Source organism: Trichosurus vulpecula, chromosome 2 (assembly GCF_011100635.1).
Source record: "Trichosurus vulpecula isolate mTriVul1 chromosome 2, mTriVul1.pri, whole genome shotgun sequence".
Classification (NCBI taxonomy): domain Eukaryota; kingdom Metazoa; phylum Chordata; class Mammalia; order Diprotodontia; family Phalangeridae; genus Trichosurus; species Trichosurus vulpecula.
In genome coordinates this window covers 309,349,956-309,375,310 of record NC_050574.1, presented here as the reverse complement: position 1 = coordinate 309,375,310, position 25,355 = coordinate 309,349,956, and positions in this window count along the sequence as shown.

Below are 25,355 nucleotides of genomic sequence, written 5' to 3'. Positions count from 1 at the left end.
CTTGAGAAGAAGGAAGCCATAAAAAGAAAGTATTGCTTAAAGAATCATTAGGCGAGGATATCCAGTGCCAAGATGGTGGAGTTTGGAAGGAACTCTTTGGAGCCCTCCAAAATTGCCCCCCAGACAACTTGAAAACTATTTCAAAACTGACCTAAGAGTGGGGAAGCAGCTTACCAGCCAATCTGGAGATGTCTACCTCACTGGGGAAGGAGGGGAACAAGGTCTGAGAACAGTAGCAGCCAAACTCACAACAGGGAGCCTGAAGCAAGGTGCAAAGGCTGGAGCAATCTACCACCAAAGTCTCATCTTCCACCAAGCCAATAGTTTGTGCAGGGCCCCAGACCAGTGGCCCCACTTCCCAGCATAGACCACCAGAAGTAAGGCCTCCCTCACATTTTTGACCAGTAGTAAGGCCCCTTCCCTGGTGCTGCCCAACAGTGAGACCCTGCCCCTGGGGCTCTCCAGCAGAGAGGTCCTATTTCTATAGCAACCCAGCAACAGGGCCCTGCTCCTGGGGCAAACCAGCAACAGAACCCCACCCTGGGGGCATTCCAGCAGGAAATCTCTGTCTCCATAACTACCCAGCAGCAAGACTCTGCCCCTGGGACACATCGGCCTTGAAACCACAAACCCAGGGGAGGCTAACAGGGAGGCCCTACACCCCAGTGCACCCCAAATGGAACCTTTCCCTTCAGTGCAAGCAAACAGCCAAAGGAGTGGGGAACCAGTGTCCTCCAGGCCACATGTGGCCTTCTAGATCCCTGTGTGCAGCCTTTTTGACTGAGTCCAAGTTTTAGAGAACAAATCCTTTTGTTTAGGGTATTTATTCTGTGAAGCTTGATTTCAAAGGGCTGTACTTGGGGACTTAGAGGACCATGGGCTCTGAAGCCCAGTGAAAGACAGTAGTAAGACGTTGACTCCCAGAACAAAGAGCTTGGGACAGTACAGGACCAGAGCCAACCTTGAACATAAAAAGACAAAGTCACAAAATAGAAATAAATGAGCAAAAACAAACAAATAAACAAAACAACTTGACTATAGAAAGTTCCTATGATGACAGGAAAAATTAGGGTGGAAGAGTATAAAAGGGATTTTAAAAAGAGAATTAGAGAAGTAGAAGAAAAACTGGGGAAAGAAATGAGAGCAATGTGAGACAATCATGAAAAAAGAGTCAACAGCACAGAAAAAGATATACAAAAATTCACCAATGAAAATAACTCCCTTTGGTGGAGCCAAGATGGTAGCCAGAAACCAGTGACTTGCTTAAGCTCACCCCAGGTCCCTCCAGACATCTATAAAAAATGACTCTAAACAAATATTAGAGCTGCAGAACCCATGAAATAGCAAAGGGAAGTAGTGCTCCAGCCCAGGACAACCTGGATGGTCATTGGGAAGGGTCTATTGCAGGGAGCTGGGAGCGGAGTGGAGTGGAGCAGAGCAGAGCACAGCCCAGCCTGGGCCTCACCAGGACCAACCAGACAGGGAGCTGGGTGGAACACACATAGTGCCCTGAATCAGTGAGCTGTGGCAGTTACCAGACTTCCAAACCCACAAACACCAAAGACAACAGAGAAGGTTAGTGGGAAAAGCTGCTGTGACAGACTGGAAAGAGTTCATGGTCAGCCACCGCCCTGAGGGCGGTGGAGGTGTGGCACCTCTGAGGCTGCTTCCAGAGCTACAGCTGCAGTTGCCTCAGGCCCCAAGCCCACCAGGTTGGAGGAATTAAGTGGCAGATTAGAGTGAGAGTACAAAACCTCCTTTGCCCAGCCTGAATCTGGGCCACAATCTGGGGGAGAAGGACTGCTGGTGTGGCAGAGCTTGCCATGTAGAAGTAGCTCTGAAAATAGCAGTGCAGCCCCTCAAGCTTGGGACAAAGTACTCTCTACCCTACAACCAGTCTTATGCCGACATAAAAAAAAAACAAAAAAACTGAAGGGTCAAATAGTTGGCTGGGAACATGAACGGACTGCGAAAATGGTCTCAGACTCAGATTCAGACTTTGGAATCTTGTTTTGGTGACAAAGAAGACCAAAACATACTGCCAGAAGAAGTAAACAAAGTAAAAGAGCCTACATCAAAAGCCTCCAAGAAAAATATGAATTGGTCTCAGGTCATGGAAGAGCTCAAAAAGGTTTTGGAAAAACAAGTTAGAGAAGTAGAGGAAAAATTGGGAAGAGAAATAAGAGTGATGCAAGAAAACCATGAAAAACAAGTCAAGGACTTGCTAAAGGAAACCCAAAAAATACTGAGGAAAATAACACCTTAAAAATAGACTAACTCAAATGGCAAAAGAGCTCCAAAAAGTCAATGAGAAGAAGAATGCCTTGAAAGGCAGAATCAGCCAAAGGGAAAAGGAGATCCAAGAGACCACTGAAGAAAATACTACCTTAAAAATTAGATTGGAGCAAGTGGAAGATAGTGACTTGATGAGAAATCAAGATATTAGAAAGCAGAACCAAAGGAATGAAAAAATGGAATACAATGTGAAATATCTCATTGGAAAAACCACTGACCTGGAAAATAGATCCAGGAGAGTTAATTTAAAAATTATTGGACTACCTGAAAACCATGATCAAAAAAAGAGCCTAGATATCATCTTTCAAAAATTATCAAGGAGAACTGCCCTGATATTCTAGAACCAGCGGGTAAAATAGAAATTGAAAGAATCCACCATTTGCCTCCTGAAAAAGATCCCAAAAAGGAAATTCCTAGGAATATTGCCACCAAATTCCAGAGGCCCCAGATCAAGGAGAAAATATTGTAATCATCCAGAAATAAACAATTTGAGTATTGTGGAAACACAGTTGGGATAACACAAGATCTAGTAGCCTCTACACTAAGGGATAGAAGGGCTTGGAATACGATATTCCGGAGGTCAGTGGCGCTAGGATTAAAACCAAGAATCACCTACCCAGTAAAACTGAGCATCATGCTCCAAGGCAAAATATAGATTTTCACTAAAATAGAGGACTTTCAAGCTTTCTCAGTGAAAAGACCAGAGCTGAATAGAAAATTTTACTTTCAAAAACAAGAATCAAGGGAAGTATGAAAAGGTAAACAAGAAAGAGAAATCATAAGCAACTTACTAAATTTGAACTGTTTTGTTTACATTCCTACATGGAAAGATGATGTGTATAATTCATGAGACTTCAGTATTAGGGTAGCTGTAGGGAATACACAGATTTGACCCTAGAAGGGAATAACATACATACTCAATTGGGTATCTTACCCCACAGGAAAGAAGGAGGAGGTGGATAAAAAAGGGGCAATGATAGAAGGGAGGGCAGATGGGGGAGGAGGTTATCAAAAGCAAACACTTTTGAAAAGGGACAGGGTCCAGGGAGAAAATTGAATAAAGGGGGACATGATAGGAGGGAGCAAAATATAGTTAGTCTTTCACAACATGAGTGTTGTGGAAGGGTTTTACATAATGATACATGTGTGGCCTATGTTGAATTGCTTGATTTCTTAGGGAGAGTGGGTAGGGAGGGAAGAGGGGAGAGAATTTGGAACTCAAAGTTTTAAAAGCAGATGTTCAAAATAACCCAGTGTTTTTTCATGGAAATGGGAAATAAGATACACAGGCAATGGGGCATAGAAATCTATCTTGCCCTACAAGAAAGTAAGGGAAAAGGGGAGGGGGTGGAGTGGGGTGACAGAAGGGAGGGTTGACTAGAGATTGGGGCAATCAGAATATATGCCATCCTGGAGTGGGTGGGGAGAGGTAGAAATGGGGAGAATTTTTGTAATTCAAAATCTTGTGGAAATCAATGCTGAAAACTAAAAATATTAAATAAAAATGTAGATACTGTCCAAATAAAGGTTATTGTTAACATAAAAAATGAAAATAACTCCCTAAAAAATAGAATTGGCCAAATGGAAAAGGAAGTACAAAAGCTCAATGAACAAAATATTTTCTTCCTTCCTTTCTTTTTTCTTCCTTTCTTCCTTCTTTCCTTCCTTTCTTCCTTCCTTCCTTCCTTCTTTCCTTCCTTCCTTCCTTTTTATTTCTTTCTTTCTTTTTTTTCTTTCTTCCTTCTTTTTCTTTGTTTTTTTGTTTGTTTCTTTCTTTCCTTCTCACCACCACCTCACTGAGAAGGCAAGAAATTCAATATTGGTTATACCTGTGTAGTCATGCAAAACATATCCACAATAGTCATGTTATGAAAGAAAACCTCAACAAAAAATTCAAGAAAAATAAAGAAAATAAAAAAAATAAGTATGCTTCAATCTGTATTCACACACCATCAGTTCTTTCTCTGGTGATGGATAGCATTTTTCATCATAAGTCCTTCAGAGTTGTCTTGGATCATTATATTGCAAAAATAGCTAAGTTATTCACAACTCATCATCTTACAATAGTGTTGTTATTTCGCACACAGTACATTTCACTTTGTATCAGCCCATGCAAGTCTTTCCAGGTTTTGCTGAGGGCATCATCCTCATCATTTATTACAGTACAACAGTATTCCATCATAATCACATAACACAATTTGTTCAGCCATTCCCCAGTTGATGGGTATCCATCTACAATGATCCAAGACAATCCCAAAGGACTAATGATAAAGCATACTATCCACCTCCAGAGAATGAATTGATATTGTTGAATACAAACCGAAGCATGCTATTTTTCACTTAATTTCATTCTTTTTATTTTATTTGAGTCCCCTTATACAAAGTGTCTAATATAGAAATGTTTTATGTGATAACATATGTATAACCCATTTCTAATTGCTTATTGTCTTGAGGAGGGGAAAAGAGGGATAGAATTTAGAATTCAAAACTTGACAAAAATGTTTAAAATTATTTTAACATGTACTTGAAATGTACACATATATATGTATATATATATATATATACATATATATATACACATATGTATGTTAGAAATAAAAAAGAATCATTAATATCATCTAGCAACTTGCTTACACTCATGGAAACCCATATGGCACCCTAAAAGATGGATTTGGCTATCTTGGTAAAAGGCTGAACATTAATCCAGTGGCATGCCTAATTGTTCTTATTACTAAATTTTCCCAGAGACCAGAGAAAACTGTTGTGGCCTTTCACCCTTGATAATTCTCTATGTGTATTTTCCTCTGTGTCTGGCTTTAACCAGCACCTTAAAACAATGACTAGCACATAGTAGGTGCTTAATAAATATTCATTGACTTTCTCATTGCCTGTATCCCCTGCACCTAGCATAATACTTCACATAAATTAGGTTTTTAATATTTGTTGAATTGAATTAAATTGAATTGTCCTGCAATCATAGGGATTTGTAAGGGTCGTCTTACAGAACTCTCCCAGAGAGTAAGAGACAAATTTTACATTTTCAGGGTAACAATAAAGGGCTTTTGAAGATAATTTAAAGAAACTAATGTAATCTGAGACTTCTAACAGAGTTAAAGAACTTTAGTTATCCTATTATTATCCCATTAAACTATGAAAACCAATGAAAGACTCTAAAGGAAGCATGGCAAAACAGAAAAAAGCACAGGCCTTGAAACCAGGAATATTTGGGTTCTAATCCTGCCTCTGACACTTACTGGATATATAACCTCAACTGAATCAATAACCTCTCCATGGTGTAGATGACTCTCTAGTACTGCAAGTTGCAGAGAAAGTGCCAATCTGAATAGGTAGAAGAAATTGTCTTACCCTGCCATTCCCCGTAGCAATAAAATCACAAGAACTGTTCTTATCCCTAGTCCCTAAAAAGAACTAACATGGAATCACAGGTGGTTGGATAATTTCAAAAGTATATGCATTTAGGAAAGTGTGTTATATAACTTATACTCTGATGAAGTTCTTGAGATTGATGCTCCACAAGGAAATAACAAGGGAGGGATAAAATGGACATCGGTATTATTCTTGGTTTGATGTAAAATATATAGAAGACTCTATTTGCTGTATACTTAGAAAGGCCAAAGTTTTTTTTCTTTTCTTTTCTTTTCTTTTTCAGATGGGCATTCCTTTCACAGACTAGGATCACAATTCATGAACCTCTTAGTATAGGACATTAATTGTTTTGTCTAAATTCATGCCCCTGGTGGCCAATATTCTGGTAGTGAGCCTTTGTTAATGTTTTTTTTTTCCAATTCAGTATCAAATTAACAAACATTGATAAACACAAATATTTCAAAATAAAAAGAATTTTTTAAAAGGATGGTCTACGAAACTATGAACTTCTGCCACAAAATTTTAAAGTGTATATTAAATTTTAAAAGATAGTAACAAAATCATCCTGTTATTTATGTCCCATTAGGAATTTCTTATTTTATTAACCTATGCATTTAAAAATATTATATAGATGTTTTCTTTCTTTTTTTTCTTTTTATTCAAAAACTATCACTAACTTCTCCTGGCCCCCAGAAGCCCTTCCTTGTAACATATAAGTATAATCAAACAAACAAGTCAACACATTGGTCATGTCTGAAAATGTGCCTCATTACTTCTCTGCCAAGAGGCAGAAATCATGCTTCATTATCAGTCTTTATATAGCTGTGATTGGTTCCTCCTCTGATCAGAGATCCTGACTCCTCTCAGAGAAGCCTGACAGAGCTTATCATCCTTTATATCATTGTGGTCATTATGTAAATTATTCTTGTTCTGCTAATTTTATTCAGCATCCATTCATTCAAGTCTTCTCAAGTTTTTTCTGAATCTTTATTATTCATCATTTCTTAGTTAGACAATAACCTTCGCTAATGTTTACATACCACAGTTTGTCCATCATAGTGAGTCTTATTATGGCAATGGTGAAAAAAGAACCACCACCCCACCCCTTAACTTCCACCAGCCATTGAGTCCATCTTATTTTCAAAATTGTTAGACTTCCACTACTCCAGGTATCTTTTGGTCTTCAAAGCTGCAAACTACACAGAATAACTGAATAATTTTGGTATGTATAGAGAGATATTTAATAGAAACAATCAGAGTATGGACTAAAGATAGCTTTGATTTCTTCATCTGAAAACTGCCTGTTCATAACCTTCAACCATTTATCAATCGGTGAATGATTTGTAAGCTTATAAATTTGATCTAGGTCTTTCTATAATTGAGAAATAAGGCCTTTATTTTTGCAGTAGTAATTGAAATAATAAAAGTTGTAATAAAAATAAAATTAAATAAAATAATAAAAATAAAATCAATAATAATAAATGTATAAGTAATATAAAACAAAAGAAGTAATAAAAGAAAGCTCTCTGCTTTCTTTCTAATCTTGGTTACATTTGTTTGTGCAAACCCTTTTTAATTTGATGAAACTGAAATTATGCATTTTAAATTTCATAATACTCTCTATCTCTTGTTTGGACATAAATTCTTCCCTTCTCCATATATCTGACAGGTGGACTAAGCCTTGTTCTCTTAATTTGTTTATGGTATCACTTTTTAATTCATGAGCACTATTGCTCAAACAATATGTCCATCTTATTGTTCCTCATACATGGCATTCTGTCTCCATGCAAAAGTCCACCTCCGAGAATCTCTAATTTCTTTCATGGTTTAGTTCTAGCAACTTTCCATGTGAAGACTTTATGTATCCTTCCCCACTACTAGTGCAACCCCCCCAAAAATATCTTGTATCTCACACACACAAACATTAGATATCTATATAGATATCTAATATGTGTGTGTATTTAAGTTCTTCAGGGGTAAGGACTCTTTTGCATTTGTTTTTGAATCTCCACTGCCTGGCACATAGTATGTGTTTAATAAATGATTGTTAATTGATTTATTGGAGTAAAAGAGACTTAAAGATTGAAGATACAGCTATGAGGTATCAGTCATCAACTATCATACTGCTAAGAAAAGAAGGGAGTCAAGCACATCCTCTCTCCTTTGCTTTGTTGATAACACCTGTCATTGTGGCTACCACATTACAATTAATGTTAACTAGGAATATGCTGGTAAATGTTTAAGAACCTAGAAAAAAATGGCCCCATGATACATTTTGCAGTTTAACTTGAATTACTAATATTTTCTTAAGTCAATAAAATAAAAAAAAAATCAATTGAGCCACATGTTGTAACAATTGCTTATTTCTGAGATGTAAATGCTCAAACTGAAAATTTAACAATTGTCTCTCACCAGCTGATTGGAGCGGGCTGCAACACACCTCTGGCTTCAATAGCCATGCATTTCTCAACTCACAAGCGAAAATTTTTAAATGTGGTAGAAGTTATCAGAGCTTGTCCCCCCGGTCACTATCACCCATACAGCTTTCTAAAAACTGAAGATCACTTCATCACAATGAGGTATCAGAGTAGTTTTGCACACTCTACCTGAAATTTTTAATAGAATTATGAAACATAAAGAGCAAGTAGGATGGAACTTAATACTTCAGTTCTTACTAGAAAACAAAACTAAACAACAAAAACAAAACCTAGCTGACATTCCATTCAGGTTGTCCACAACCTGCCAAATACTGAATAAGAGTAGAAAAATACAGTCACTAACACATTTTCCAGAAAAAAAAAATAAAAATTTAATGATTTTAAATCCCTTTACTCATTTAATTAAAGCTCTTGTCTTTGGAAGAGATATGCAGTGATTGGCCAGAAATGGGGCTGTAATCACTTTCCCTCTCAACAAAATGATAAAACCAGTTAGGACAGAGCAGTGTTTCTCATTAAAGGAGAACGACTGTATTTTCTTGTAATTTGGATGTTACATGAGTTTAAAATACTTGTATTGTTGACTTGATTTTCCAAATTTACCTGGGTGTTTGACATCACTTGTTTGAGAACAGTGATTCTGAGCCTGGGGAATATGAACTTGTTTTATTAAGTTTTGTTTTTAATTGATAACTACATTTCAATATTGCTAGTTTCCTTTGTCATCCCATATATTTTCTTTTATTCATTTAAAAACTTTACTCTGAGCAAGCATCCCTAGACTTCACCAGACTGCCGAAGGAGACAATCTCTCTGTCTCTGTCTCTGTTTCTCTCTCTCTCTCTCTGCCTCTGTCTGTCTCTGTTTCTGTCTCTTTCTGTGTCTTTCTGTCTCTCTCTCTGTCGGTCTCTCTCTCTGTCGGTCTCTCTGTCTGTCTCTCTCTCTCTCTCTCTCTCTCTCTCTCTCTCTCTCTGTGTGTGTGTGTGTGTGTCTTCATCTCTTTCTTTCTCTCTCCCACTCTTTTTCTGTCTGTCTGTCTCTGTCTCTCTGTCTCTCTCTGCATGCGTATGTCTCTCTGTGTCTCTGTGTCTCTCTGTCTGTCTCTCTCTCTCTCTCGGTCTCTCTCTCTCTCTCTGTCTCTGTCTCTCTCTCTCTCTCTCTCTCTCTCTCTCTCACACACACACACACACACACACACACACACACACACTCACAAGATTAAGAATTCCTGTATTCAAAACTTGATCTCTTCTATGATCTCTGGTGATTGCATCCTAAAGGTATGTTAGAAGTACATCCCTTTCTTCTTTATGTTATTTCAGAAACACTTAATTTTTTTTCCTAAGAAGACACTGTAAGTGGCAACCCCCTCCCCCTTCTTCACATCCTCTGCCCCAACTGCTCTCAGTGAAAGAACTTTGACATTCATCACATTCTATAACTGCCCTGTCTTTATACTTCTAATCAGCACTCAGCTGTCACTTCAAATTCCCTGAGAAACTCTCAAGTTTTAGGGATTTGAGGTTAGTGCTGGCAGCATGAAATGGAGATCTCTGAGAATGGGGACATACTGTAATTTATCAGGAAGTCATTTTTTTTTTTTTTTTTTTTTTTTTTTTTAAATGCAATTTATTTATTTAACATATTTGGTTTTCAGCATTGATTTTCACAACAGTTTGAATTACAAATTTTCTCCCCTGTTGGTTGCCCTGTTCCCCAGTCAGCCCTCCCCTCTATCACCCCCCTCCCCTCTCATCCCCTTTTCCCTTCCTTTCTTGTAGGGCAAGATAAATTTCTATGCCCCATTGCCTGTGTATCTTATTTTTTAGTTGCATACAAAAAGTTTTTTTTGTTTTTGAATATCTGATTTTAAAACTTTGAGTTCCAAATTCCTTTCCCTCTTCCCTTCCCACCCACCCTCCCTAAGAAGTTGAGCAATTCAACCTAGGCCACACATGTATTATTATGTATAACCCTTCCACAATACTCATGTTGTGAAAGGCTAACTACATTTTGCTCCTTCCCAATCCATCCCGCTTTATTGAATTTTCTTCTTTGACCCTGTCCCCTTTCCAAAGTGTTTGTTTTGATTACCTCCACCCCCATCTGCCCTCCACTCCATCATCCCCCCACCTTTTATTTTATTTTTTTTTATCTTCCTCCCTCTTCTTTCCTGTGGGGTAAGATACCCAACTGAGTATGTATGGTATTCCCCCTCAGGCCAAATCTGATGAGAGCAAGGTTCACTCATTCCCCCCTCACCTGCCCTCTCCCCTCCTCCCATAGAACTGCTTCCTCTTGCCACCTTTATGCGAGATAATCCACCCCATTCTATCTCTCCCTATCTCCCTCTCTCAGTATGTTACTCTCTCATCCCTTAATTTCATTTTATTTCTTTTAGCTATCTTCCCTTCATCCTCAACTCACCCTGTGTCTGCTCTCTCTCTTTTACATATATATATATATATACACATACATACACATACATACATATACACATAGATACATACATACACATTCACTTATATATATACATAAACATATATATATATATGCATATATATATATATGCATATTCCCTTCAACTACCCTAATACTGAGGTCTCATGAATCATACTCATCATCTTTCCATGTAGGAATGTAAACAAAACAGTTCAACTTTAGCAAGTCCCTTGCAATTTCCGTTTCTTGATTACCTTTTCATGCTTCTCTTGATTCTTGTGTTTGAAAGTCAAATTTTCTATTCAGTTCTGGTCTTTTCACTGAGAAAGCTTGAAAGTCCTCTATTTTATTGAAAATCCATATTTTGCCTTGGAACATGATACTCAGTTTTGCTGGGTAGGTGATTCTAGGTTTCAATCCTAGCTCCATTGACCTCCGGAATATCGCATTCCAAGCCCTTCGATCTCTTAATGTAGAAGCTGCCAGATCTTGGGTTATTCTGATTGGGTTTCCACAATACTCAAATTGTTTCTTTCTGGCTGCTTGCAGTATTTTCTCCTTGATCTGGGAGCTCTGGAATTTGGCAACAATATTCCTAGGAGATTTCTTTTTGGGATCTATTTGCGGAGGCGATCGATGGATTCTTTCAATTTCTATTTTGCCCTGTGGCTCTAGAATATCAGGGCAGTTCTCCTTGATAATTTCTTGAAAGATGGTATCTAGGCTCTTTTTTTGATCATGGCTTTCAGGTAGTCCAATAATTTTTAAATTATCTCTCCTGGATCTATTTTCCAGGTCAGTGGTTTTTCCAAGGAGATATTTCACATTGTCTTCCATTTTTTCATTCCTCTGGTTCTGTTTTATAATATCCTGATTTCTCATAAAGTCACTAGCTTCCACTTGCTCCAATCTAATTTTTAAAGTAGTATTTTCTTCAGTGGTCTTTTGGACCTCCTTTTCCATTTGGCTAACTCTGCTTTTCAAGGAATTCTTCTCCTCATTGGCTTTTTGGAGCTCTTTTGCCATTTGAGTTAGTCTATTTTGTAAGGTGTTGTTTTCTTCAGTGCATTTTTCAGTATTTTTTTGGGTCTCCTTTAGCAAGTCATCGACTTGTTTTTCATGGTTTTCTCGCATCCTTCTTATTTCTCTTCCCAATTTTTCCTCTACTTCTCTAACTTGCTTTTCCAAATCCTTTTTGAGTTCTTCTATGGTCTGGGGCCAGTTCATGTTTTTCTTGGAGGCTTTGGTTGTAGGCTCTATGACTTTGCTGTCTTCTTTAGGCTGTATGTTTTGGTCTTCTTTGTCACCAAAGAAAGAATCCAAAGTCTGAGACTGAATCTGGGCGCGTTTTCGCGTCCTGGCCATATTCCCAACCAACTAACTTGACCCTTGAGTTTTTCAGTGGGGTATGACTGCTTGTAGATTACAGAGTTCTATGTTCTACGTTTGGGGGGGAGGTGCCAGCTCTGTCAGAGCCGCACTCCTCCTTCCCCAAGGACCCCCAGTCCAGACTGGGCTCAGATCTTCGGCAGGCTGTGCACCCCTGCTGTGATCCGCCACTTAATTCCTCCCACCAGGTGGGCCTGGAGCCGGAAGTAACAACAGCTGTAGCTGCCCCACCTCCGCTGCCCCCGGGGCTGGAAGCCGAACTGCGAACTCCTTCCACTCCCGCAGCTTTTCCCACTAACCTTCTCCGCAGTCTTTGGTGTTTGTGGGTCAAGGGGTCTGGTAACTGCCCCAGCTCACGTATTCAGGGCGCTAGGGCCCCCTCCGCCCCGCTTCTGGTCTGGATCGTCCACGCCGCTCAGGCTGGGCTCTGCTCCACTCCGTTCCCAGCTCCCAGCTCCCAGCTCCCAGCTCCGTGTGGAATAGAGCTCACCCAGAGACCATCCGGGCTGTCCTGGGCTGGAGCCCTGCTTCCCTCTGCTGTTCTGTGGGTTCTGCCGTTCTAGAATTGGTTCAGAGCCATTTTTATAGGTTTTTGGAGGGACTCGGGTACGGAGCTCACTCTAGTCCGTGCTTACCAGCCGCCATCCAGGAAGTCATTTTATAATCCAAATCTCTAACCAGGTCACCTGGTAATTTCTCCTGGGTCTCTGATGTGCCCTTCACAAACTATACTGCTGTTTAACTTTTAACTCTTATTTGCCCGTTCGTCTAAAAACTATAAAAGCAATCACATAATCCAATAAGGAGAGTCAGACCACAAACATTTCAGAGAAACATAGAATCATATATTTAAAGCTGGAAGGGAACTTAGGGGTCACCTGGTCCAATCTTCTCATTTTGCCGATGGGGAATGACTTGCCCAAGGTCACACAGGGAATGGGACTGTATTCAAACCCAGATCCTCTCTCTCCACATTTGACACCTTTTTTTCTGGTGGGGAGACATTTCCTATCCATTTTCCTGCAATTCCAACTCAATCTTTAAAGGGTTATCCAACATAAAATTCACTTTTTTTCCTCTTTAAAACAATATAGGTTTTTCACTGACGTGCAGTGGATTCAGAACTGTGTTACCTTTACTCACAGCTGTTGTTGTTCTCTGTTAACAAGCTACTCTCTTTTATGCTTTAATCCCTTTGCCCTGGCCTCAGATTGTTCCCTTGGGGTTTCTACCTTCCCCCCTCATGGGGCATATTACGGCTATCTAAGAGGACGTTCACGTTCTTGACAATATTCTTTCTTCAGCTTTCTCTAAGGACCCACAGGAATGTTTCTGGAGTATTGATGGCTCCTTTAGGTGTTGTAAGAAAAGTAAGTGGAGAATTGGCTCTTGGCACAGTCAGCTCTGGGATTTGGGACATCGGAAGGCAACTGGAAGATGATTTACTTTAATGGGATCAGGTGATAGAGATTCATTTTTGCAATGATAGATACCTCTTGGTTGTACAATGGTATGTGTATAAAAGTCTCTTCAGAATTTGAAATTAGGACCCTGAAAAACCACAAAGCACAATGTGCACACCTTGAGTGTTTCTCTCTCTCTCTCTCTCTCTCTCTCTCTCTCTCTCTCTCTCTCTCTCTCTCTCCCTCTCTCCCCATGTGAGCACATGTGCACACACACATACATGCATATACACACACATAGAGATACATAGAGAATATTTTGTGCTTATATGTGTGTATATATAATGTATGTAATTCACAGATAATGTACACATAGATATCTATATATCTATATGTATGCATGTACTTTATGATTGCTTATACATATATGTGTGTACATATACAAAATATTCTATATAATGTGTGTCTATGTACACACATATATAATATATTCACATACATAATGTGCCCAAGGTACTAGGCAGGAACCAAAAGAACTTGGTTCCTGGAATTGGACTTCTGAAGCAATGGACCAGAGGATGTTGTCTTCTTCAAGGGATGGATGCTTAGCCAGGGACCACAATTCACTATCAGCACTGGCTGCTTCCAGGTACAAAGTAGCCTAGATTTGGGCCCTAGATGACATCTCAATGCTAGCTAACTGCAGCTGTGACAGCCCCCCATTTTGTTGGGATAGCACCTATTATCCCTATGGATTTCTATGACAAGACTTCTTGGGACGCAGAGACTGGGAACTCTACTTGGCGATCTGCTTCACTGATGATAGATTGCCTTTCTCTGACAAGACCCCCAGCAACATCACAGAGGGAAGGTCTGAGCAAATCTCGGTAGCTTCTTTTGCTTTGAGCTGATTGTGTCCTCAGACACACATACGAGTGAGTGCTCATGATCTACAGTTTTAGGAAAACAGATTCCCAGAGTATTCTACAATAGTCATCACTTAGGACATCCTGGGATTTTGAGTTGTGTGGACATGAGGGTTGGCCAAAGGCCAGCAGGGTGCTACCATTGGTTAGTTTTGAATTTGAGAGTTAAAACAGAAAGGGGCCTAAGAGACTTTAATCCAGCTAACTCATTTTATAAGTACAGAAACTGAGGCTTAGAGAGGAGAAATGATTTGCTTAAAGCCACACAGGTAGTAAGCAATAGAGACAGGTTAAGTTTTCTTAGAAAAAGAGAAGCATTGTGTTGTAATAGGCAGAAGACTCAAAGGATTTAGAATTAGAAAGACCTGAGTTCAAATTCTCCTTCAGTAACTTTGTGGCTCACCAGCAGGCTCAACAGCTTTGTGCCTATGGTCAATCGAGACACTTAACATCTCTCAGCATCATTTTCCTGATCTATAAAATGAAAATCACCACGGTACTTACCTCATAAGACTCTTGAGGAGCTTAAACAAGATCCTATATAGGGAAAGTATTTAGCAAACCCTAAAGTGTTATATAAATATCAGGTGCTATTATTCTGACTTCAAATCCAATGTGTGTTCCATTATAGCATGCCACCTTCATTACTGCCTAATGAGTTATGGAGCATTTTGCATTATGCAGTAGCTACACTCCTGAAAGTTGCAGGTAAATCAAATCTTCAAAATTATATCTCATTTTAAAGGCACTAGGGGAAATGGCCATTTAAAGGAAGCCTGTGGTCTCTCTTTTTGTAAAGCAACAAATCTTTTTTGCAAAGATTAAAAAATCACCAAAAATGTGATCATAGGATTGTAGAATTTCACATTTAGAAGAGACCTCAGTAGTCTAACCTATGCCTTAAAAATAATTCTGTCTATAATTATCCTTCACAGGTGGTCATTCAGCCTTTCCTTTAAGGCTTCCTATTAGAAGAAATCTAAACATATTAGGAGCCTGGACCTTGGGATACAAAGATAAAAGTGAAAAAGAATAAAAGTGAAAAAGACCTGTTTCAAGGAGTTTGTATTTTAGTGTGCACAGAAAATTAAATGCAATATATAAACAAAATGACACAAAAGGATTTCAAGAGGGAGGGAGGGAGGGAGAACTAGCTTTTGAGGGTAGAGAGGGGAATTGAGAAAGACTTTATGTAGGAGATAGCACCTGAGCTTTCTCATGTATAAAACTAAATGACTGTTTCCAAGTCTAAATTTCCAGAATACTGTTTTAGGGCAGAATTTCCCAGGATTTTTTGTTTGTTTATTTGTTTATTGCTGTTGATTTTGGTTTTAGAAATGGGGATGGAGTGGATAACAGCTTCATCTTTTAAGGAAGAGATTTGTGTGAGTGTAGAAGAGTAAGGAGCAGACTCTCCTGACCACTGCTGGGCATAAGACAAGGTGAAGAGGTTATCGTGACTTTTTTTCCTACAACTTTTGGGTATTGTTTCATGTGGGAAGATTCTGGCCAGGCACAATTTTTAATGGAAATGTTCATAGGCCAGGTGATGGGATTTGGGCATGATTGCTGCCTTATAAGCAAATTGTTTTAGAAGCCCATGTTGACGCTTAGCTCTGTGTTTGATTGACTGTGCTCAACTTAGCACAGTGTCCAGCCATGGAAGATACATAATAAATATTTGTTGATTGATTGGTGAATTTAAGTAAATTATATAGCCCCATAGACTCAAATATTAAAGCTAATCTCTCCATCCTTTCATTTTTTCAAGACACGTTTCTTGTATGCTTACTGTGTGCATCACCTTGTTCTTGACCCTGTCAAGTATACAATAAAGGATAAGATTGGGAAGAACCCTAATGAATACTCTCTATGATATACTCTGGGTGTAGTGAAAAGTTAATTGACCTTGGAGCCAAGAGATACAGATTCAAATCTGTCCTATGAAAGGAACTTTTCTGTGTGATTGTGGGAAGAATAAGTATTCTCTACAGCATCCCAGGAAGCTAAGATGATAAATTACAAATAAGGTGCCAAACGGATAGAAGGTATTTACTCACAAAAAATTCCCTTTATAAGGAATCAGCAGACTACTCTCTGAACACTAATTTTATATGATCTGCTAGCTAAGAATTTTTTTTTAATATTTTAAATACAATAAAACAATTTAAAAGTGTAAGAAAATTCTTAGTTCAAGGGCCATGCAAAAGCAAGAAGAGGACTATATTTTGCCCAGGGGTTAGTGGTTTGCCAATCCTTGCCTCATACAAATGAAATCTTAGGTAGATCCAGTTAAAAGCAAAACAAAGAAAATTCTGGATTCTTTGGTGACTTCCCTATCAAAGCAGGTCATTAGTGTGGATATCAATATTTTATAGCTTTTCATCATTTACAGCTACTTAAAAATTCAGCTCTCTCTCATTTCTAAATAACAACCAGCTAGAGAAAGTCATAATTCCATATAGGGAAAAGAGAAAAGGTCATTATCACTTTGAAAGAAAAGAGCCAAAATGTACACCTAATCCCATTTAAGTACCACTGCTTTATGAAAAAGGTCAATTTACCAAATAAATTGAAGTCTGATCATTTGAATTTATCAAGGAAATCAGCTATAATATGAGATGAAGGAAAGGGGAGATGTTTCCTCTGGAGAAGATAAGATAGGAAAGACCAGATACACTATAAGTATCTTCAAGTATTTGAAATTTGTAAAACAGAAGAGGAATTAGATGTGTTTGATTTGGCCTCAGATGGGAGAACTGGCAGCAGTGGCAGAAACTGCAGACACAAATTTAAAGGAGAAAAAAAATGCAATACCGACTATCCTGGCCCCCATTGCCTAAAGGTTGGGTATGGCACACATTACCCTTCCCCATGTGTCTCCAGTACTCTTAAGGAGTTTGAGTCTCTTCCACTGGTTCCACTCCCCATTCATTGTGTTCCCCCAATTTTTGGAGTTCCTTGTACCGCCAAAATAGCTTTGTTTAATAACTCTCCAGATTAACTTTTATCAAAGGATAATAAGAACAAATGTGCCATCTCACTACTACTCTCTGCCTTCTGTTTGGAGGGTGGAGTAATAAACTACTATTCCTCAAAGAAAAAGTGCAACTCAGAACATGGCCTCTTGCATTTAATTTTCTGTGCACACTAAAATACAAACTCCTTGAAACAGGTCTTTTTCACTTTTATCTTTGTATCCCAAGGTCCAGGCTCCTAATATGTTTATGAGGTTGAATTTAATCCCTTTTATTTTGTAAAAGAGGAAGCTGCAGCCTAGTTGGGTTAATCAGTCCAGTATTTTATGTTGAAATACTCTATGTCTCTCCATGGATAGCAATAGCTGTAGCAACTATGAGGTTCAAAACAACATTAGAATAATTAATGAGTATGCTGACATAGCAATGCTGAAAGGCAAGCTTCATTATCTCTGCTTAACAAAGGAAAATCAAAACAAGCTGAATATCTTCCCCCCACAGAAATCCTGATTGTAGGTAGTTGAGTACAGAAGAAAAGACTGATCATCTGATCTCCTCTTCCTTGCTCTAATATCTGCATCCTGTACTGCAGTTATTGATTCCATTCACAAAAATAGCATTTAAAAAATGGGACTACATGTAGTTATCAAGTTCAAAGATGATTTTTCCCTCTCAAAATAGTTGGTTGGGACAGTAAGAGCCATTACTCGTCAGCTGCCTATGGCCATAAGCCTGTCCCTGGACCAGAGCACTGAGACTTCTGGGCAGCATATATATATTTTCTCATTATACAACTTGTTATGATGTTCCCCTATTCCCCCTTTTCCCTGGAAAAGAAAACCTAATGACAAATTCTAGATTACTGTAACACCCTGTGGGCCTCATCAAAATGTCCAAGTTATCTCACTTTCGTTGTCCTCCATAACAGCCCCATTTGGGAATTTGTGGGCCCACTAATGATCTTTCCTTGTCTAGTGGGAAGGCATGACCAGGCGATTGTTTGAAGGAAAGATTCATTTCCAATGATGTTTTGTTTTTTTCTTACATCTCCATCAGTCTACTAGTGACCTGATCATTGCAAATGGACCCTTCAGGCAGGAAATATTTTTGATTCCTTCCTTTATTAGAACTAATAGAGACAGGTTTACAGTGTCACCCGACAGTATAAAACAACCATATCATTAGTTTTTCAGTAACTGTGCCAAGATCTATCTGTGTCAGGGTAAGCCCTTCCCTCTGCAACCCTAACTCCCATTCTAGGTAGATGCTTTACCTCCAGAATTGTGACTGCTGACTGACTACTGACCCACAAGACGTATGTAAAATCTGTCTGGGTGAGACAAGGCATGGCTTTCATGATCAAGGTCTTTCCTCTTGATGTTGCCTCCTACCATTTTTCCTCAGACCACTTTACCTTGCTTCTTCAACTCCTAGATATCCTCTGGCTCTCAATGCTGAACACTTCTGCCCTGAGGTGCCACTTTCTGACATTCATCAAATCCAGTTTCAGACACTAACTAGCTGTGTGAACTGGGCAAGTCACTTAACTTTTGTCTACCTCAGTTTCCTCAACTACAAAATAAAGATAATAATAATATCTATCTCCCAGAGTTATTACGAGAATCAAATGAAATAATATTTATAAAGCTATTAGCACAGTGCCTGGCATGCAGTAGGTGCTCAATAAAAACTCTTATAGCTTTCTAATCATCATTTTACCTTACTTTGACTCACTTCTTATCATGATTTGAGATGTGTGTGTGTGTGTATGTGTGTGTGTCTGTGTCTGTGTCTGTGTGTCTGTGTCTGTATGTATGTGCTTGATACCGACCTGGCGATTTCTTTCAGTCTAATTTTGTTACTCAATAACATCCTCTAAACCTTGAAAACAGCATGATATACTGAAATAAATGCTGAATTCAAAGTCAAAGGACATGGGTCTAAATATTGTCTCACTTTTACTAAGACAGAGCAGGGATGATCTTACTTGTTGATTTAGGTCCTCAGCACTTAGCACAGTACTTTGCACATACTACACTCTTAATAAATGCTTTTTTAAAAAAATCCATTCATCCATATTTCCTGTGTTACATAGGACAAGTAATTTAACCTCTCTGGGCTATCAATTATTTGTATATAAAGTGAGGGAGATGGATGAGATGATCTCTTTCAACTCAAAATCTGTGATCACGAAGCAATAACAGCTCTTTCTTCTTGTTCTTCACAGATAGCTCTGTACCTCCTATCTCCATACTTTTGTGTTGGCTAGCCTCATTTTTCAATGTACTCTTTCTGTATCTCTTTCTATATGATCTTTCTTCATCTCCTTAATCACTAGAGCTTCCTTCTACCTCATCAATTTTTTTTGTCTATGTGACACAGATATATGTCTATATACACATATATATGTGCTTTACATATAATCATATATATACACATACATGTATGTATGTATATATTATAATGTGCTGTCTCTACCACTGGAATGTAAGTTCCTCTAGAGAAGGGATTGCTTCACTTTTATTTTTTTTAAATCTCTGACATGCCATTCTTCTCCCATTGGTGAGTTCCTCCTAGGGTTTCCATTTTGGAGAGTGGCCCAAGCAGGCCATGCTTCATTCTCTGCTTGAGCTGTGCTTCTGACTCTCTGGACTTTACCTCCATACCTTTGCTGTCATCTCTCACTGGAACTTCTCTAAGTTCCTGTGACTCTCTCACCTGGGAATATCCTTTCAACATGTCAGTCTCTTTTACCATTGCTTTGTTCCTTCCAGGACCTCAACTCTGGGAAGTGGCCAAGGCCAGCTGTTCTTCATTATCATCACGGCTGTGCTTTTGATGTTGCAGGCTTTGCCAGCATGCCCCTGTGAATATACATCACCCCACTCCTCTTCAGTTCCTTTTTATTTGTTGGCTTTTCCTATTGGAATGCAACTCTTCAAAAGCAGTGACTATTTTTCTTTTTGCTTATATTTGTAACCCCAGAACTCAGCACAGTGCTTGCCAGCCACATGGTCAGTGGTTAATAAAAGCTTGTTGCTCTGACTTTTCTTTGCATCCCTAGTGCCTTAACTTTGTTTCTTTCAGTGTTTCTATGACCTGCTATTGCTGGCAGTTTGTTTCATCATTGATAAATGGAAATCATAATGGAAGTATCAGGTACAAAAAAATTCTAAGTTAATTTCATTATAAATTAATTACTATTTTATTTTGATTATAATTAATTATTATTGTACTATAAATTAATTGTGTGAAGAAATGATGTTGGACTCAGAGAACATAATAACTTCTCATTGCATGTATTTTCTCTGTAGGTGGATACTGTATTTTGTATGGAGGATATGGAGATAGAGATACAAAGATGTATCAATTTAAATAAATATATAAATATAGATAGAGCTGCATATCTATATTTATATATCTATTTATACACTGAGAGAAAAGCAACATTCATGGGTATTATGGCTAAATATGATCTGAGTCATGGTCTGGCTGCAACAGCAGCCAGAGGTGAGGGATGAAGGGTAGGCAAGGTACAAGACTGCCAAGGTTGGGCAATCTCCTCTCCAGTTTCCAAGCAAGAATATTGGCTTAGAATAGAATATAGCATAGAATAGAATAGAATAATATAGAATATATTATATCCATTTGTCAATCTTCATATATTCTAGTCTACTATATCATTGTTTTAGAACAATAGTTGATTTTCTGATCATTCTCGAAAGGGAGCATAGCTCTTAGCTTAATCTAAACAGCCTACTCCCTTCCTACCAAATGTTGTTTACACATAAAGATTGTCATGAATAGGTAGTAGGAAGTAAACCTATTTATCCAAGTTAAACAGTAAACAGAAGTCAGGGTAGTTATATGAATCAGAATTTATCAAGGAATATATAACAAAATCATAAGGGAGATATTCACCTGGAAGCAAAATGAAGCTACTCAGAACAAAACAAGGGAAAGAGAACAATCTTATCACAAAAAAAGTCTACTTTCTGCAGTCTCTAGAGTTTCCAGTACTAGAAGTCAAGGGACATGATAGGGACAATGGCTTCTGTAGCTCCAGGGTTCCTGTCTCTCTCTCTCTCTCTCTCTCTCTCTCTCTCTCTCTCTCTCTCTTTCTCTCTGTATCTCTCTCTGTCTCTCTCTGTCTCTCTCTCTCTCTGTCTCTCCCCATTAAAGGAGTGTGTATACACTCACATAGATATAAATACAATTTTGTATGTATACATGTATATACATATGTATATGTTTATATATGTGTGTATGTATATGTATATGTATGTGTATATATGTATATGTATATGTATAATGTAGATGCATATGTGTACGTGTGTGTGTGTGTGTGTGTGTATAAAACCTGTCTGACCTCGCTTGGTGTCCTCTCTCAAAATATCTTTACAACAAACTAGATTAAATCTCTGACACCAGTATCGTGCTCAGCATTCTCTATTCTAATCAGAAGTTATGTCTCATACATACATCTCACAGGCCTGTCCTATTCCTATCTTACCAGAGTGGCAATGGTTAGCTCTGTGGTGAAATACCTAAGAGTATCATTCAACTTAATATGGAGATTGCCATTCTGTAAATCCTTCTAAATTGTGGATAAATTTTGATTTTATCTGGAGAGGTTCAATTTGATAGACCCAAGACAGGGTCTATACAATTAACATCTCAAACCAGACAAGTGCCAATCACTACCTTTGGTTTGGAATGGAATGTTCTTGTGGGACTTGATGATGAAGGGAAAGCAACAAGAGTGTTTGGATGCTTCTTCTTGGATTCTCTGGGAATGAGTAAGCCTAGGCAAGCAGTACACTACAATGGAAAGAGCACTGCCTCTGGAATCAGAGGCATCGGGTTCAAATTCTACCTTTGATGCCTACTGATGGGGTGATGGGATGTATACCCCTAAAAAGACCATGTCTTTGAAAGTAACCCAGTCCTCAAATTTTCCCATGCATTTCAGCAGCCAAGATCACTGGTACCTCTGCCCAAGGTACCTGGCCCACCCCAGCCCACCCAGATCACCTAATTAGCTTATTTGACATTCCTTTCTCTGTTGCACTTTGCCCACCCCATGTTACTTGCATATACCTACCACTCCTTAGTCCCACCTAGATCCTTTCACTGTCCCTTTTGTATATAAGCATCAATCTCATCCTTATTAGTTTGCAGGTTCAGTAGGAACTTCCCCCCTTGGCATTACAATAAACTTTGCCACTTGACTAGAAGACAGTTTGAGCATGTGGATTCCTTCCAGGAAACACCACCTTGTACCCTGACATTTCAGGGCTCCCAGCAACCCCAAACTGCATCACTTGCTACCTATTTAACCTTGGGAAAGTCACTTAGCTTCCTGGGTCTCAGTTTTCTCATCTCTAAAATGAGGGAGTGGGACTAGATATCCTCTGAGGTATCTTCAAACTCTCAATCTATGAACCTGCTTCTCAGAAAACTCAGTGAAAAGAAATTAAAAAAGGAAACTAAGACTGGCCTGGGGGTAACTCTGAAGGTCGGATTTTAAAGAAGTAGATTATTCAGACAGAAATAAAACTAAGAAGGAAGTTTTGGTTCCCAGTAGTGCTTACCAGGATTAACTGATAAGACCTTTGTAAACTTATGAATTTTCCTTCAGTTTGTAATTTTATCTGTTTGTAGCTATCCCTGAAGTGTTTTATAGTAAACCCCCCAACACACACACTCACACCCACCCACCCACACACACACACACACACACACACACACACACCTTTAAAAGAGCTATGCATAGTTACTAGGGAGAGGGAAAGCCAAAAACAGAAAATGCCTGCTGTCTATGATGAATTTCAGGAACCTGGTATATAGAGAACATGGTGGCAGTAAAAGCAGAGAAAGGGAAAGCAGCAAGCCAAGTCTTGTGACTTGGTGTTAAAAAAAAAAGTCAAAAGGTGCAATGAGTATAAGTTGCTATAAGCTCTCTTCCCATCATTTCCCCTGCCTTCACATGGAAAGTAATGTTTCTAATCATATTCCATAACATGATGTTCATCAGAGTTCAGAAAGGGCTGAGGGATGGTCAATATGATGTTTTCCGCCTGACAACTCCAAGAATAAATGCCAGGAGCAGAACAGAGGTTTGCACACAATTTTTGTCAATCTGACCAAAGCCTTTAACACTATCAATCATGAGGGCTTATAAGAAATTCTGCCAAAATTTTGTTGCCTGGAGTTCATTAGTTTTGTGCATCAATTTCATGAAGGCATCCTGTCCCAGATTCTGGAATATACATGCTGCCCCTTGGTTACATGCTGCAACACTCCTGAATTGGCCCAAACCATATCAAAATATAATTGGAAAATATTTGACAAAATAAATAAAAATACAATAAAACAAAGGAAACATTACATTTTGAAACTAAGTCAACATGTAGTGGATAGGGATCCATCATTATCTGCAGATTAGTTGCGCTATTTCTATTTAACACCACTGACGTGAACTATAAATATATGTATCAATATGAGTGCGACATTTCAAAAGGTTTGATAAACACATTTTCTGGGTAATTTAATCATGTTATTAATAAGGGCAGCAGGTCATTAATAAAAGAATGGCCATCTGGCTGTCTCTCTTAAACCTAGGACAACCATGGAGACAGAGTTCACAGTTTATGTAGCCTTAGGTCTACAATCAAGACTGAGAGTGATACTTAGACAAAGAAATTATCTCTACTCAGTTCACCTGCAGCCTTGGGTTTTCTAGATGAAAGGATCTGTCTCCACCCAAGCATGAGTAGAACACAGTGGACTTCCCATACTAGATTAGTTTTTTCTTTTGCAAAGTTGGTTGGGGTCTGACCAAGATAAGGAGAGTTAATGAAATCCCATCATCAGTAATGTCCTTCAAGAAAATGGAACTTTTTAAAATGAGGAATTTAGGAAAAAGGGAAGACCTCTGATTCTCCCCAAGACATCAATTATTAATAATCATTTTTCTTATAAGTAAATGTAGGGTCTTAATCCGTTGGGCCTTAAGAATTTGGTATGCAAAGTTCAATCTAGATTGTCAACCTGATGGTGACTTTAGTAAGACAGAACTCTCAACCTGCAAACACTCAGGCCAGAGAGGTCCTATACGAGGACCTTAAGAAAATAGCAAACAACCACACCAGTAGCTTTAGATTTCAGCCCAAGACTAGTTACATATACTTATCAAATCTAGATGTCCTCTAAACAGCTCCAGCTCAATATATACAAAACACAATTTATTATCTATCACCCACAAACCAAAAGTATACTGGTAAATATGTAACAACTGGCCCTCTTGGAGAAAAAAAAATACATGGCATACTTTTAATTATTACAAGTTTCTTTATTACTTTCTTAAGTCTAGACAATTCAAAACAATAAATCAAGCCCTGAATTGTAGCATTTCCTGATTCTTGAAGGTATTGGTGCTCACAGTGAAAACCGAACAATCAATCGTCTTTTGGGAGAAGCTACAAGTTGGCTCCGGCGTACTCCTTCTCCAAACCCAATATCCCTGTCTTCTTAGTCACCAGGCCCACAACCTTGGCATCATCCTCTGTTCCTCACTCTCCCTCTCTCTGCACATCCAATCCATTGCCAAGCCTTGTCATTTCTATCTTCACAACATCTAGTAGCTTCTTTTCACTCACATAGCCACCACCCAATTTCAGGTCCTAAGAATCTCTCACTTGGACTAATTTAGAAGCCTTTAAATTAGTCTCCTTACCTCTAATCTTTCCCCAATTCAATCTACCCTCCACCCACCTGTCAGACTTTCCTATAGTAAATAGGAAGTTTGCACAAGTTTGACCAGATCACTGTTACTACTTGATAAACTGCAGTGGCTGCATGACACCTCCAAGATTAAATATAAAAGCCTCTGTATAGCATTTAAATTCCTTCATCATCGGACCTTTCCTACATTTCTAGTTTTCTTATACTTGATTCACATCTATATACTCTATAATCCAGCTACACTGAAATATTTATTGTATCCTATGCATTACACTCCATCTCTTGACTCCAAGCCTTTAAGCTGGCTGTTCCCCATGGCTGGAATGCTTTTGTGATGGAGGACTGGTCAGT